This window comes from Microplitis mediator, chromosome 7 (assembly GCF_029852145.1).
Source record: "Microplitis mediator isolate UGA2020A chromosome 7, iyMicMedi2.1, whole genome shotgun sequence".
Lineage (NCBI taxonomy): Eukaryota > Metazoa > Arthropoda > Insecta > Hymenoptera > Braconidae > Microplitis > Microplitis mediator.
The window spans coordinates 13307632-13325016 of NC_079975.1; the positions used below are offsets into that span (position 1 = coordinate 13307632).

At 33.4% G+C, this 17385-nt stretch overlaps 1 protein-coding gene across 1 annotated transcript in view; it reads left to right on the forward strand.

Annotated features, from left to right (window-relative positions):
• The first annotated feature begins 757 nt into the window (after positions 1–757).
• The window catches only part of LOC130672279 (probable phospholipid-transporting ATPase IA), a 55149-nt gene continuing 38521 nt past the window's right edge, over positions 758–17385 (forward strand). The window contains exon 1 of the mRNA XM_057476736.1: positions 758–1294. The gene's annotated coding sequence lies outside the window, so the exon portion shown is untranslated. The remainder of the gene's footprint in view (positions 1295–17385) is intronic.

The window sequence follows — 17385 nt, forward strand, 5'->3', positions numbered from 1 at the left end:
GAGATGTATTACTCAACGTTTAGTAATAATTTGATAAACTCTTTATAAAAATTGCTGTTCTATTAATAGAGAATGTGAATGAATTAGTAATAAAAGTAATAATATAGACATTTTTCAGATAAACATATAGTAATTATTAATAGCATTCTTTTATTTTTACTATGCATTTAATAATAAATAGTAAAAGTAATGCATTTAATGATTTTCATTAGTATTTCTTTCTGAAATATACTTATTAAATATTATATTTTCGAGACTCGTTTTTTCCGTTATGTAAGTTTGCTAAACAATAAAATTATTGATACAGAGAATTGATTGTAAATGATATACCAAAAGTCGTGATAATATTGGCATTAATATTATACTAAGATTTATTATAAATACTTATATTCTCATCGTTTGGAAACATATTTGATTTTATCAAGTTTTTTCTATAGCTTTACAGTAGTTATATAAAATACAATGTAAGGTAAATATAGTACATAGTTTTACACATAACATGATCAGTGGTGTAGAATTTGTTGGCTGTGTGCGCTCTAGTTCTCACTTGGTTTTAGTTTAAACAGGAGTCGAAAACGCAGCGGCAGATTCGAGCCCAGGCATCCGCCCTTTATTTACAACTAATGTGTATTTGTGTGTCACGTGTGTATATGTGGCATTTCTTGTTGCTGTAATACATTAGTCTTTCTCAGTAGTCAGTTACTATAGTTCTATGCATTGACATTACTATATAGTATTCTATTCCTTACATTTTTCCACCACTGAAATGTTAACAAGTTATTTTTTATAAATGCAGACATAATAATAATAGTCATAATAATTATAAAAATGTTACTAGTTGTATTAAAAAACTTAACAAGTTAAAAATTTTGTGTTTTTTTTTAATGCGTGTACATACAATAGACCTTGTTATTTTATGATGTGATAATATTTATAATGTGTGGTAAAGTTATCTACTTGAGGTTATGTTGTCATTGAGTACACGATGCGACGACGCGACGATTATTACAATTGCAACCCCCGCGAGAAAAATGAGGTCGAGTTTGATTTATTGAAAGTATGTAGAGTATTTTATACAGTTTGGTTATTTGGCTTAGAAATAATATTTAAGTGACGTTCAATATATTTTATTTTATTACTATTATTATAATATGTATGTCATTTTTATTAAAAAAGTAATTTTTAAATGGTGACAATCAGCGTAACAATATTTAAAAAGACGCGGCGAAAACATCCAACAATGTTACGATTGACAAAAAGTTAAGTTGTAATCTTTGGGAAAATTTATAAAATAGTAAGTATTATTAAACTTTATCCACTAAAATAATTAATTTTATTATTATTATTATTATTATTATTATTATTATTATTATTATTATTATTATTATTATTATTATTATTATGTCAACGAGAGTTTTACATTGAATGATTATTACTGATAACATTCCTCATTGGTATACACTAATACACTTTTCGGTTAGTATATTTTTTTAAAACTTCATTTATTTTAAATCGATATGAAATATTGAATTTAAAAAGATTAAATTGTTTTTTTTTATTTTTTTTTTTTAAATTAAAGATTAAAATATATTATTTTGGTTCTAGGATTTTGTTGACAAATTAATCTCATGTTATATATTTATGATATCAAATAATTACAGATAACATGAATTTTTTATAGATATTATTTAATTAAATATTGTACATAAAATTTGTGCAAGGCAAATAAGTAATAAATAAAAATAATGTAATCTTTCAAATATTTTAATTTAGTTAATAAACCCTTATTAAAAGAAATGATTTAAAACGATAAGAAAAAAAAAAATTTACTTTTTAATGCTTTTGAATACTTTGAATACTTTTGAATTGCCCTTCTTATGGGCTTTTAACATTGCAAATCGTTTCTTTTAATCAGGGAAAATTAGCTTGTTCATCTACACATTAATAAATTTCAAATTTTATATAATTTAATTGTTATATTTTACTCATCTCTACTATAAACCTCGAAATTTTTACTAGTAGAAAAAAAATGACGTAATAAAGAAATAATTTCCTCGTTAAACCAATGAAACTCCGGTAATATAAATAAAGAAAAATACAAATAAAAAAATACATTATTATTATTATTAATATTCATAACAATAATAATTTTTTAATGATATATGTATTTTTTAGTGTAATAACCGTTCGTATAACATTTTTACATGTTGGACCTGTTTTATCATCACCGTCAATCTTATGGTATTAAATATGAAGTTTATGTTGCGTTGTTTTTCGTTGTTACCATTAATTACGGAAATTCAATCAGTTGAATTGTGCTAAGCAAATTTATCGTCTAACATTTCGCAGTTGACATATTATATGTGTACGTATAGCTTCTAGACGACTAACTTATATACTCATACAATCAGACATATTTCTAAGTTAAATATAGCTCATGTGCAGTGTCTACATTCCCTGTGTTCTATACATTTACTCTAATTATTTACCAACTTACTTCGTATACTGTTTTCTACGACATTTTAAATGTTTATAGAATTCTATTCCTATGACCAATATTTCTAATTACAACATTTATTTTTGTTTTAATCTATGTTGCCATTTAATATAACATTTATTCAACATTGATGTCTTTAGGATTAAAAAAAAGAGACGTTTGCCAATTAGAAGTTAGCTTCTACGGCGGATCACCACACCCAATCACGTACACACGTACACGGTTAATCTCTACGAGATTCATCATGTTGATGACCGATTGCAATAGTTAGTAGTGACTCCGGCAATTAACTAAACTAGGCCATGTTGCTGTCAACATATAATGAGCTATCTTGCATATTGTGGGAGTTGCTCTATTGGAATACCTAACATCCATTTGATAGCTTAAGTTAAAAATACTCCAACTAAATCACGATTGACGATTGCTATTTATTATTAGCAAGTAAACGAACAAAGTTATGTAATATTAATCATAAATTTCACGGAGAAATACGAAAGTTAGGTCATGGAGTAGCAAACATACAAGCTTACCAATAATTGTGTTAAATCTGTATTCTTAATTAGAAGTTTTGTGTAAAAATATTTTATTAAGTAATTTAAAAAAAAACTTAACGTTTTTGCGCACCTCAATCGCGAAAGCGTTGAGTGTGTTTTACTGTCACTCTTTCTTTCTCAGCCTTTTCACGGGCTTTAAATTCTCTCTACCTTCTTTATAGTACAGCAAAGTTGTTAAAAGTATATATCATTTGAAAGAAATTTATTAACGGATATTTTTCAATATAATAATTAGTTGATTCATAATGAGATTAATTTAAACAAAAGGACATTCAGCAGCCGGAATGGAAGTAAATTTCTCATTATTTAATTTTAATTTTTTTTTATTTTAATTGTTTTCTAGTATATAGCCGTAGTAACGGCCTTTTACACTTTTTGCCTTTATATCGCAACTGCTTTACTTCTCTTTCTGCCTTCATTGTGCGGCTGTGGGCCGACTTGTGCTTATACTGTACTGCATCATTACGGTGATGCCCTACAACCTCCCTTGTGCAATGGAGGTGTAGTGGCCTAGGGAAACCACAGAGAAAACCTAGCCAGTACAGTTTCGGTTTGGGTGAAGCTCCAGTGATCGATAAAATTCCCATTTTACCGATCACTGGATCTTCATCCCGCGCCTAACGGTCAGAGACCTTCGTACGAACCCAACGCGTGGCTAAACGGTCATCCAGCCAAGTAGTGGCCATGCTCAATGCTTTTTTTTTTTTTTTTTAAAGAATGTTTATTTATTTATGAAAAACAGTCATACATAATTGGATAAAATAAACAAAAAACATAAAACCATAATATTTTTTATACATTCGTATTTTTGGAAAGTATCAGGCTGGTGTTATCAGCATCTCGTACTTTATCAATCTCTGTCATTTGTATTTATTCTTATTATTAGTTCGATAGATATATTTCTCTAGTCTGGTTCTCTTTTACGTTATTGGATGTGGAAAAAAAAATTTTGTATAAAAACCACTCATATATTCATGCTTACAGCTAACTTAATAAATAATTAAATAAAAATAAGAGGGTGTGACTATGTACATATATACAAATATACAGTTAATGTTTTTAAATTATATTCTTCCTGGCGTAGTTGGCACAGTATGACGTTGCTTTTGTTCAGCTTCTCGTTCTTTTCTCCTTCTTTCTAGGTTGTTCATGTGAGCTGCGTTTTTGTCCAACCACCAGTATTTTGGGTGTAGGCGGTGGAAATCGTCTTCGTCCCTTTTGGGGACCACCGTGGAGTACTTTAGGTCATTTTCGTTTGCTAGGTATGCATCGATGGGTATACGCTTGTTGGCTTTATGTCTGCTCCTATGGTAGATTGTGGGTATGTTTTTTTCGTTTTGTATTATTCCGAGTCTGTCTAATTGTGTGAATGTTCGTGGTTGTATGTATCCTTTGTCAGTTGCGTCGTCGAGGTTGATGTTCGTTGTCGTCAGCTTTTGGATTATGGCGTTGTCTATGTTTTTGAGTTGGCTGTAGTAGTCTCGTGTGAGTTTAATTATGAAATTGTCTATTCTGGGGATATTTGCTGCGTCGTACAGTGTTTTGTTGCTGATCCTTTCCACGTAATTTGTCTCTTCTTTCCTGTATAGTCCAAGTGCGGCTCTTAGGCATGCTCTTTCGAACCGCCTTAGCTTTTCCATTTGGGCTGCTCCCAGGTTCCACCAAACTGGTACCGCATACGTTAATATTGGTCTGATCAGCAGGAGGTAGCAGATTACTCTGGCTCTTTTGCTTATCATGCTATTGTGAAATAGTCTAGAGAGGGCTCTATAGCTGTTTCGTGCTTTTGTTAACTGAATGTCCACGTGACCTGTGTATCTTACCAGGTAGTCTATGTTTACTCCAAGGTATTTGACGGTTTTTTTTTGTTGGTATGATCGCTGGTTCTTTGGTGTCTGGTTTGAAAGTTGTTACTGTGAATTCTTCGGCTTGTTTTCTTTTACGTGGTGCTATTGAATTGGATGGTTTTCTGAAGACTATTGACTCGCATTTGGACGGATTTATTCGAAGATTCCATTTTATATAAAATTTATTAATTTTGTTGACTATTTCTTCTAGTTTTATTTGTATTTCTTTTGAGGTTACTCCAGCTACGTAGAATATTGTGTCATCTGCGTACGCTATCGAGTAGGTGTTGTTGTTCTGGTTTAGATGAAATATATTGAGTATGCCACAGGTATAGATATTGAACAAGACTGGTGAGTTAACTAATCCTTGCATCAGGCCCTCCAGGATATGAAAGGTTTGTGTCGATACCTTGTTGCCGTCCCATATGATAAATGACCTGTCGGTGATCATGTTCCATATCAGGCCAATGAGTTCTATTCTAAATTTTTTTTGGATCAGTATGTAGATTAGGCCAAAAATCCATACTGAGTCAAAAGCATTTTTCTAGATCGATAAGGGTTGCACCGACTATTTCGTTATTGGCCACCCTGTGGAAAAGGTCTTATAAAATCTCATAAAAAAAATTGGCTATGAGAAAACGATCAGTATTTGTCCACGAAAAATCTCAAAAATTCTGATACAATTATTTTCTCATAGATGGTGCATCCAAAAAATTTTTTTCTTAAAATTCTCATATAAATTATCAGAATCTATAAGAAACAGAAGCTGTAATATTGTGAGTATAAGTATTTATAAGTTTTCGAAAAATGTAAAGTTTACAATTGAGTAGATTTTGGAAATGAATAAGATTGTATGAGACGATTTCTGAAGTAATCATACGAGATTTGATACTGATTAATTAATGTGAGTACAGTTATTTTCCATATAGTTTATATGCTAAATGATTGAATTTTTTAGCATGAATTCAAAAAGTTTCTATTATGTATACTCAAGAATATTTGTATAAGTATTTACGCGGAAAATATTTAGCAATCTATTCACGAACAATCTATGAAATTGAATCCGTTTATTTATTCATCAAAAATTACTCAAGTAAACATTAATATTAAATATTAAAGTCATGATGTATTATGGGATATACTATAGTACAACCCAAACAGGTACTTGTTGGTCTGATATATGACGCAGGAGTACTCGAATAAATCGTATTGAAATTTGGAATATAACACTTCTGAAATAAATGTCTTACCAGGGACACTACAAATCGTAGGCGCGATCTCGTGGCGAGCACCGAACTACTCCCGCTGCTGCTACCTAGCACCGGTGACTTTCCCCTTCTCCATATCGATCTTTTCTCCCGAGAAATTTTTTCTCTTGGCTTAAGCAACTTTTGTTATTTTGGTCGGAGAATACAAAAAAACTTGCGTGAAAAGAATAGTACTTGTTCCGAGAAATTTTAATTTGTTTAACCAAAAAAATGCAACATTGCTACAAAAAAATAATGTATCTTGCACCAAAAAAAAAAAGAATGGGGCAAGATACATTACTGGGTTTGTAAAAAATCACATAAAAACTTTTATTTTCACTCATCTCCGAACAGTTAAAATATTTAAAGTACAAGAAATAGTGATAATGTTAATATTTTTGGTGTAAATTCTTATAAAAAAAAAATGAAGTTAAGCAATTATTTTTGAATGAATCTGATAAAATTAATATTTTATGTGAATGGAAATTATTTATAAAATCTCATAAGTACTCCATAATATTTTATAAGTAATAGCCTTCTAACTAAAACTTACAAAAACTCATAAATCACATAGCTTTTAAATTAAAATTAAATCTTTTAAGTTTTTACAAGTTAATTCGATTATAGATTTTCTTACTAATTCTCATAAAATTTTTATGAGAAAAAGGTCTGCATTTGTCCATGTGATTCCTGATTCAGTCTCATAAATTTTCGAAGAAATACATGTTAAATATTTTCTCATAAAATATGACAAATATTTTATGATATTCAATAAGATATTATCTCCTAGGATAACTCTTACTAAAACTTATAAATTCTGGAAATTTCATATAAAAAAATAATCTTATTGAGATTTTGTAAGTATTATAACATCGGAATTCGCCTGATCAATTCTTATTGAAAATAGATTAGAATAAACTGTAACAATCTTATAGAAGTGAAAGTACTTAATCAATCTCATAATCGTTGGCGGAATTCGAGTCACAAAATCTCATAAATTAAAAAATCTTACTCATTCTTTTAAAAATCTAGTACGGAAATCATGATAGGAACACATCAAAAGCTTTGACTCATAGATTCTCATAAAAATTCATATGAGAATTTTTTTAAATCTCATAGATATTTTCGAAGCTCATAGATTCTCATAAAAAATATTCAATATCTTATCAGAATTTATGAGAGCTTTTCCACAGGGCAGGTGGGTGTTGATGTCTGAAAGCAATTTATGGATGGCGTGGACTGTCGAGTGCTGATGTCTAAATCCGAATTGATTGTCTGGTATGATTTTGTCTTTTTTACAATGTTCTAGGATGGAGTTATTAATTATTGCCTCATAGACTTTACTGATGTTCGGGGTTAGGCTGATTGGCCTGTAGCTGGAAGGTTGATTGGTTGGTTTCCCTTTTTTATGTATAGGTAAAATTTTCGCAGTTTTCCATGCGTCGGGGAAATATTGCATGTTGAGCAAGTTATTGAACAGGACTGTGTAATCTTTTATAATTCTGACTGGCAGATGTCTTAGTACAATGGCCGGGATGTTATCGATTCCAGTTGATGTCTTGTTTGGTAGCTTCCGTAGTACCAAGCTCACCTCGGACACCGAACAGAAGTATTTATTTGCGTTGGGTTCTATGATGGGTGCGTGGGCTCTATTGTCTGGTGCAAAAATTGTGGTCGTTTTGTTTTCTGCTCTCTCTGTTATGTATTGGTCGATGAAAGTGCTCACTGTCTGGTCTACTATCTGTTTTAGGCGTGTGTTGGTGTTCAAGTATCAGGGGGAGTTGATTGATTCAAAGTAAGCACCCACAATGTTCAGTTTATCCGTTTGATCTTCTATGATGTACTCATCTGTTTCTTCCACTGCGTTTGTAATATTACATTGGCTTCTCTGTGGTATGGTTGTTTCTGTTTTTTTAATGTGCATATGGGGCATATCTTGTTTGGGCGTTGGTCTGAAAATTCTGTTTACTATTGGGAAAAATTTGTCCGAATTTTTATAATCTATACTTTTGAGTGTTTTTTCCCAGTGCTCTTCAATATTTTTTTTGATTTCGTTGTTTATTTTATCTTTGACATTTTTAAGAAGTTCTTTAATGTACGGGATTAAAGCCCTTGCTGCTGGTTGGTTGGACTTTTTTGCAGCATGAAGTTTGGTTAACAGGTTTGATTTGTGCATGTGTAATTTTTTTATTTTGTTGGTGATGTAATGGTTTGCTTTTGTTTTGTTGGTTGACTTCGGTACTTTTTCGTCTATTGTTTTTAAGATGGTTTTGGTCAACTCATCAATATATCCGTCGATTTCCGCTTTGTTTAAATTTTTGTCATCTGGAATATTGATTTTGTAATTGTTGTTTAAATGTCTGGTAAACATCTTCCAGTTAGTGGATTTGTATAGATGTCTGCGTGTTGTGTTGGTTGGAGTTGCAGGTGTGATTTGTACTTTTGCTTCCAGTAGGATTGCCCTGTGATCGCTGTCGTACTCTGCAGTGGTGAGTTTCCCGTTGTTTAAGTTGATCAATTGGATTCTGGCATCAACTATCGCTATGTCCAGAATTGTTTGCGATGGGATGTATGTTGGTTCGTCAGGTGCGTATAGTCTGGTTTTAAACTGTTGCGTATTATCTCTTTCCCATTTAGTCAGGTGTCTGCCTCTCATGTTGTTAGCTCTGTCCCCGAAATCAGTGTGTCTGGCGTTAAAGTCCCCGGCCATTATGTAGTAGTTATTATCATCTTGCAGTTTAAGTTTATTGAATAAGTCATTAATTTCGTCAAGTAGGTCCTTTTTAATTTCTATTTTGCTGGTTGCGTATACACTAACGACGAAGAGTGTTTGATTCCTGTTGATTTTGAGTTTTATTATGGTGTATTCTAGTATTTTATTTTTGTTAGAGTTCGGATGGTTGATTTTGATGAATGGTATTTCCGTTTTAATTATTATCGCTGTCCCTCCTCCTTTTTTTGCGTTGGGTCTGTCAGTGCGGATTACTTTGTATCCTTCAAAGGTGAGTTTGTGTCTCTCTATTAGTTTGGTTTCGGACACCAGAGTTATGTCTAGTTTATTTTTTTTTATGAATTGTTCTAAGTCCAGTCTGCGCTGGTAGGTGACTATGGAGATTGTGTTGATAGCTCCAATTTTTATTTTGTCTATTGTCTTTGGTTCCATGCTGTGTGGATTTTTCTGATCAGCTCTTTGGTGGCTGCGTGGATCCATTATTCGTAGTCTATCTGAGTCCCAATTAGTTCGAATAATTGGTCTATTCTGCTTGCATTATTTGCTATGATGCTTTCTAGAGATAAGATTCTATTGGTGAGTACCTTGAATTCATTTTTTAGTTCGTTAAGCCATGTGGGTGGTGTGTTGTGTGATTGTGAGCCACTATTGTGTGCTGTTGGTATCTCTTGTGTGTTATAATGTGTTGCTGCTTCGGGTCTGTACTGACTTTGAGTATCAAGTTGAATTGGAGGTTGTGTCATGTTCGCGTATGATATATTCGGGTTGACTGTTCGTGTGATTCTGTTTAGTTTTGCCTGTCTATCCTGCTTATTTATTGCGTTGTTTTTGTTGATGATGCTCAGTGCGTGTTTATAATATATACATCCACGATAGTTGGCTGGGTGTCCAGATTGTCCGCAGTTTGCACATTTCAGTTTTTCCTTTGGCTGATCAGCCGTTATTAGACAGGTTTTGGGGCCATGGTCCCCACCGCATTTCACACATCTGTATGTCAAGTGACAGTTAGAGCTGGCGTGTCCTAGTCGTTGGCATCTTTTGCATTGGAAAATTTTTTCCCGCCTTAGGAATTCCCACTTAACAATTTGGTGTAGGAAGAGTTTTATTTTTGTTAGTTCAGATAAAATACTGTCGTACGATACCTGTATTAAAAAGTGTGTCGTTTTCTTTTGCTTATTTTTGTTGAAGACTATCTCAGTCACTTTCTCCAATTTTATATTTTCAAGATTTAGGGATATTATTTCATCTTCGACCATTTTTGCCGTGTATCCACCAAAAACTCCCTTCAGTATTATGGATTTTGGTTTTTTTGTTTTCGGGGTGTATGTGTAATAGTTTAAATTTTTTAATAGTAAATTTTCCCTAATTTTCTCGTATGCTATTAAGTTGAATGCAAAGATTGTTATCGTGGCGGGTTCAGTGTCGCCAGTCTGTTTTAATTTAAACTCACCTTTTTTTAGTTGAGAGTCGGTACATATGATAATCATTTCTTTGATTGTTGTGTTCACTACGTGTATAGGTGGAGGTCTTATTTTACTCATGTTGTTGTCATTCTCCTGGTTGTTGGTGTCTTTGTTGTCGTCTTTTACTTCCTCGATTTTTGCTGGTGTTTCCAAGTCCATCTCGTTGTCATCTTTGTCATCAGTTAGTGCTCCAAAGCAATTGGCCGTGTTGGTGTTAATTGTTTCCATGGTTTTACGAATTTTTCTTGGGTTTTTTGGGATTTCCCAGTCGCCATCATTTTTTGAGCTGGATGCTGGCGGTATGTCTTGGCTTGTTGTCGCTTGGCTGCCTCTTATTCTGCTCGTTTTAAGGTTAGGTGTTATATTGTGTTTTGTATCTTTATATTTGACTGCTTGTCCTCCGTACTCTTTAAGCATTTGTTTAAAGCTTTTTTCTAGGGCTTCAGTGGTCAATGACGTTTTTTTTCCCACATTTGTTCGCGTGATTTTATTTTGCAGTCCGGATGTGTTTTGGACATCCAATTTTCTTTTGGCGTTCGAGGCCATGACGGCCTTTTCGCCTTTATTGGTGTTTTGCGGTGCTATTTTTATTTGGTACGATTTGTTTTTGCACCAAAAAAAATTAATTGATTCACTGTATTTACTTTATATTATTATTAATATTTTCAGGATTGTTTTATGTAATTATTTTATGCGATTTTCTTGAATTGAGGTTATGGTTCTGATGCGCATCGGTCCGCTGTCAGATGCAAACTCGCCATGCTCAATGCTACTTAACTTCGGTGATCGCCCGAGCCACGCGCGTGCCGAACGGCTGCCTCAGCCGCCTCTATCTCATTATTTAATTATTTCAACCTTTCAAATAAAAATTAATTACAAAATGAAAGTTTTTCGACATTTTTAAAAATTCTTAAGGCTATACGACAAAAAAATGGTCAAAATTTTAAGATGAATGCCAAAAATTGAAGCTAACTGAACGAGCTTCAAGAGATTTTTTCATGATAATGCACTATGAGTTTTGGTTTTAAAAGTTATTTAAAGACACTTCGAGCTTAAATATCTCTTAAACGGTTGAGTTTATCAAAAAAATCTAAGCGACTTTCTTCGTAGAGCGGTAAATTTTCGACAACAAACTGTTAGGAACCTAAGTATATATCTGTTTACTGAAGAGTTATAGAATTTTATTCGAAAGACATTATTTTTTAAATTTATCAACTTTGAGCTTCGATATCACTTGAATGGCTGGATTTACGAAAAAAGTGTATAAAACCTTTTTTGAAGAGCGATAAATTTCCTAGAAGAAAGTTCATAGCGCTTAATTCTATGTCTATGCGTTAGAGAGAAATAAAATTTCAAACGAAAATGCCAATTTTTTTTAACCAAATCAAACTTTGACCTTCAATATCTCTCAAATGGTTAGATTCACGAAAAAAACATAAGAGTCCTTTTTTGAAGAGCGGTCAATTTCCTACGAGCGAGTAATAAAATTTTTCTCATTGTATTAAAATGGGAAAGTATCATTACTTAGGCAGGGTTACACGGCATTTTAATAAACTTTTTTATTGTTTTTTTTTATTTTTGGATCCCAAATAAATGATTTATATTATGACCAAGTAAAAAAATCTAATTTAGGAAATAACGGATACCCTAATATACATATACATAAACTTTTGAACCAATGGTATTTTTAGAATCTATTCGATGAATTATGATAGATTATGGTATTATCCCTTGATAATTCTACCATAAGGACAAATGCAATAGTTTGCTTTCAATGAAATCTACCAATAAAATAATCTGAGATTAAAATTGATTGTAATATATTGAAGTGTCATACTTGAAATCAGTATACTAATATTTGAAATAAAAAGGCTCATAGAAAATCAAACGTCCAACACGGAAAAAAGAGCAGTTGAAAAATTGAACTCATATCTGAGTATTTATTACAGTTTCGTATAGTAGTAAAGCTCTGCGACTTTGAAACTGTAAAAAATAAATTTTTATCCAAGTATAATAAATATTTCAGTTTCAAACTCGATATTATCCATCTCTCTATAGTAAACAGATTTTATAATTTTTAATTTTATTTTAAAAATTACAATCTTACACTGTAATTTTTTCTACAAATTCTTCAAATTTTATTTCCTGAGACAAAAAAATTTTATTATTACACTTCATACAGTAAAAATTATTTCTTTTGCTTCAACCTATACTCCGGAAATGCTAACATATGAAATATAATATAAGCTCCAATCTTTACAGTTTCATAAAGTAATATTTATTTTTTTCTCTTGAATCTATATACACGAAAAGAAATTTTTTTTTAAAATTACCGTTAAATTCACTGTAATCGTGGGACGAATGGCACGATCTAATCATATGTCGGTAAGTGAAACTTTTTTTCAACATAGTTTACCGTAGTCTACTGTAAATTTTATTCGGTTTTCGGTAAATTTTATGAAGTATACCACAAAGTAAATAAATTTTTTCGTAATTTTTATTTCAAAAATGGTAATAAATAAAAGCACTGCATGATGTCCCACGATTACAGTAAATTTAACGGTAATTTTTAAAGAAAATTTCTTTCCGTGTGCAGTAAAAATTCTTATATCTGTAGTATAATAATTTCAATAAAAGTTGTGACAGAATCAGTTAATCTCATGTCCGGTTCATAAATATTGTCCGAATATGACGAAAAATATTAATATTGGCGTACTTCATGTTGCAAAGCTACAATATAAGGCAAATTTTTCTTACTATAATATAAGTTTGCAAGAGCTTTTAGACTTTGATTTTTAGTTTCCTCTTACATTGAGCTTCTTCATCTATATATTAATAAGCAATATCAACTATTGTAGATGAATAGTACCACAAAACCACCAATTAAAAATCAATTTTAACGATATAAACTTTTATTTAATAATTCAAATAATCACATAAAATTTATGACTTGACGCAATCACGTCTAATAAAGAACTGTCTATAAAACTGAAGCACAAAGCACAAGTTCAAACTTATTTGTAGCCGTTTGTTACTTGATGGGTAAGATGCCTCTCTGACGCTATTCGACTTATTATGGTCACTACCTTAGCGTGAGTGAGATACCAAAAAGCGAAATCTTAAATATTGAAAAGTAAACTTTTCAAACTCTAAAACTTACCGACTAAAATTTACAATGTAACTTTTTACCATAAGTTATGGAAATCATTTCCGTAGTAATATGGGAATGATTATTATAATGACATTGAAATTATTACCACAATTTTCTAGGAACTATGCCGATATCGTATAGGAATTAAGCCCACATAAATGAGAATGGTTACCATAATTTGTATGGGTATCAGTCCTATAATCGATAATAAAAAAAATTTGTTACTATACGACATGGGAATTATTTCCATAATATATTGTTATTGCTACCGTAAATATCTCTCCGTGTAATATTAATATGGATATGAATCGAAAATAATAAACTCCACTGTCTATTAGTTTCAATATATGTTTATATTTAGAATAAATTTAATCATCCACAATTATAATAAAACATGAATGAATGAACTAAGATAAATGATATCAATTAATATATATTACGTTACTTTATCTTACGTTCAGTTGAGGTATTTTTTCATATTATCATGTAGTGGCTAGAAAATTAGGTTTAAACGTAAATGAAAAGTATTTAGATTATTTGCTAGATTATGGGAATCAGCATGACGAAAAACGGCTAAGAATAAATATATAGACGAGCCGCAACATCTTGGCAATATATGTTACCATAATAAGGCGTGGACTAGCGATCTGGTTTAAAAGTAAGTAATAAAGCCACATATATTCAGCACACATAATAAATCTAGCTCTCCTGTTTTTTTTTATTCATATAGCGTGAGATAAAAATCTAATTAAATTACTGATTTTCGTTTCCTATTTCTTCTATTTTTAACTTATTTTAATCATTACTAATGGACATACGTTTCGTTTTGTAAAAAGTGTCTTATCAACAATATTGATAGTGGAAGACGGAATATACATGGTAATAAATTTTAACGAATGACTGTCATTTTTAAAAGAATGATTCTCACATAGATGTATGTATTGAATTTATATATGAGATTTCTATCTCCAGTTGGTATTAGAATTGGTTTTATGTATCGAAGTTTCACACCCAACGATAAAAATATTTCTAATATGTTATGTCTGTAATAGTATATATATTTATTTATTCAATAAATTGTATTGGAACCTGGAGCCAAAGCTCTCTAAGGGCCGTAACTTACAAAATACATAATACGTACACAGAAAAAACAATATAGTAGTAACAACTCTCTGAGATAATACTGAGTACTTTCTGTAAAAAAAAAAATTTTAGACAGTTCTATATGCTATCTAGACTGTATCCACTACTCTCTGGATATTACTATCTCGAACAGTAGTGGATTATAGTCTAGATAGTCAAAACTCATTTAAATCTTTATTTTGATCACTGACATTGTTTTCTGTCTCAATACATTTATTTTATTGAACATAATGCAAGTGTTTTGAATTACAACAAAACACGTATTATGTTCCGGAGCCGATACACGGCGTCCCTATGAGAGAAGCTATTGAGTATCATTCTTATCTCGCCTGAATTTACTGCCATCTTGTCTCCCTTGAGGGTAAATTTACCTCCGGGCATGTTCATATAAACTGCGAGATCACCTGAAGCGCGGCAACAGCCGCGTCTCTCATCATAGCGGCTCTCATCCAGTAAGAAATTCACCGGGATGCCGTGTTTGTTTTCTACTGGTGATCTCTCAACGCTATGTGATGCTGAAATGAAATTCTTATTACAGGATTGTCTTCTAGGTTATTAATGACGTATATATATATATATACATTTTTTTTGTTTTTTTATTCATTAAACCCTTAAATTTTAGCTACATCTAAAAGGTTTTAAATATAAAGTTCATTAATAATACAGGTTTGAAATTATTAAATAGTATGTTTGCAGTGTCCTTGTTCGTAGCATTTACCTGTCTACAGTAATGGTTCCTAAATGCCTCTGCGCACTTCTAATTTCCACGCTCCAGGATGTCCTGTACAGGTAGATTGTCTAACCAACCTCGTGAGGCAACTGCTGCTCGAACGCTACCCGGAGAGGCGCCTAATTCTGCTTTTTTTTAAAGCAGATCTTACCCATCCAGCAATTACTGTCCTGGACGCAGCCTTGACCGGACCATTCACTGTGATGAACAGTTCGTCTAAATTAGTCGACGCTCTTCTCTCCTCTGACTTTTTCAGCAACGCTCTGACCCACGTTACTGGACACACCCAAATGTTAGGATGCCTTAAGATCCTCCAACCTGATTGCCTGAAACTGACTCTATCAGTCTTTGATCCAAATGCTGGCCAGGGAATGATCTCATCTGCCAGGTTGATCAGGTGGTCTTTTGAGATTTTTAATAAAGTTAAATCGTGGATGCGACGGCCTGATGCTAGTAAAAGCAGAGATGCCGCTCTTCTTGAGACCTCAAAAAATGACAGGTTAGCTGTCTTTGTTGTTAACCAGTTGAACAGGGTTTGGGGGTCCCATATTGGCATTTTGATTTCCTTCGGTCTTGCTACCGAGATTCCCTTGAGCACCTGTTTTACCATAAAATCAGACGCTAGATTTAGAGAGTTCCGACCTAAACAGAAAGTGGCAATCGCTGATTTATGTACTAAGATACTACTGTATGCTAGCTTTTCTTGCGTGAATAGATTAGCTAGGAATCTTGCTAGTTCCTGACTACTAGGAGATCCTGGATCTACACCGGTCTTCTGACACCAGCTGAGCCATCTACGAATCGGTGCCTTGTACGTTTCCGAAGTTGATTGCCGCCAACTCTCTTTGATCAGGTTTCTTGCCTGAGGTGACCAGTCTCTGATTACTTTTCCCCACACCCAATCCTCCACACTTGTAGAGTAAGTTTGTCTGTCTGAAGAGGTGGCTGGCCTCTGGATAGGTCTACAAGCACTCTCTCCAGATTGGCGATCTTCATTGGAGGCTCCGTGCTGCGGCTGGCTAAGTCTGCCATCCAGAATGTTTGTCCCCACTTGAAAGCTACAAGAAGAAACTGCCCCTTGCTCTTGTTGAGATGAGCTAAGACTCTGGGTACAAGATCGGGTGGTGGAAACACCCAGGCCAGGTTGTACGACCTTGGTTGACTGAAAGCGTTTATAAAGTAAGCTGATCGATCGTTGCAGTCTCGAGAGAAGTACGTCCTGACAACGGCTGACCTGGCTGAAGCGAAGAGGTCTATTTCTGGTGTTCCCCACTTCTCGAAGACTTCTTTTGTTGCTGCTGGTTGAAAGTACCACTCCGGGAGGGCTCCTCTGCGAGATAGGCGGTCCGCAATGCCGTTGTATCTGCCTGGCAGGTAAAATGCTGACAAAATCACCTCCAATCTGTCGATTAATTCGAGCAGTTGGTATGTTGGGTCGTCAAGTTCGAGTGACTTTGTGCTTCCCTCTCTCTGAATATATGCTACTACTGTGCGATTGTCGGTTTGTAGCAGAATGTGAGCACCCCGAAGGAGATGGGTCTGTTGCTGTATTGCTGCGTACACTGCAAACATCTTCTTGTTAGAGTGCCAAGTCTTTTGTTTCCTGGTCCATGAACCCGACATATGAGTCCCGTCTAGCTGAGTTCCCCAACCTGCATCGGCTGCGTCGGTTGTTAAAAAGTTCGTGACTGGGTTCTTGTGCAGTAATGTGGTTGCTGCTGCTCCGCACCACCAACCCAGCTTGCTTTTTACTTCCTGATCGATTGATCGCCTCTCGCGAGGGCGATTCTGTTTGAATTGAACGCACAGCCTCTGGAGATGGTGGCAGTGAAGTCGACCTCTGAAGGTGACGAAGCTGGCAAAATTTAGATGGCCTAGGAGACGTTGAGTCTGTTCTAGGGTGCAGCTTTCTTTGAGATTATCTATTGTGCTAGTTCTTTGATCTTGTCTGTCTTTTTCTTCGGGAGAGCTATTGTGTTCTCCCGTGTGTTCCAAGCTATCCCCAGAAAATCCAGTTCCTGG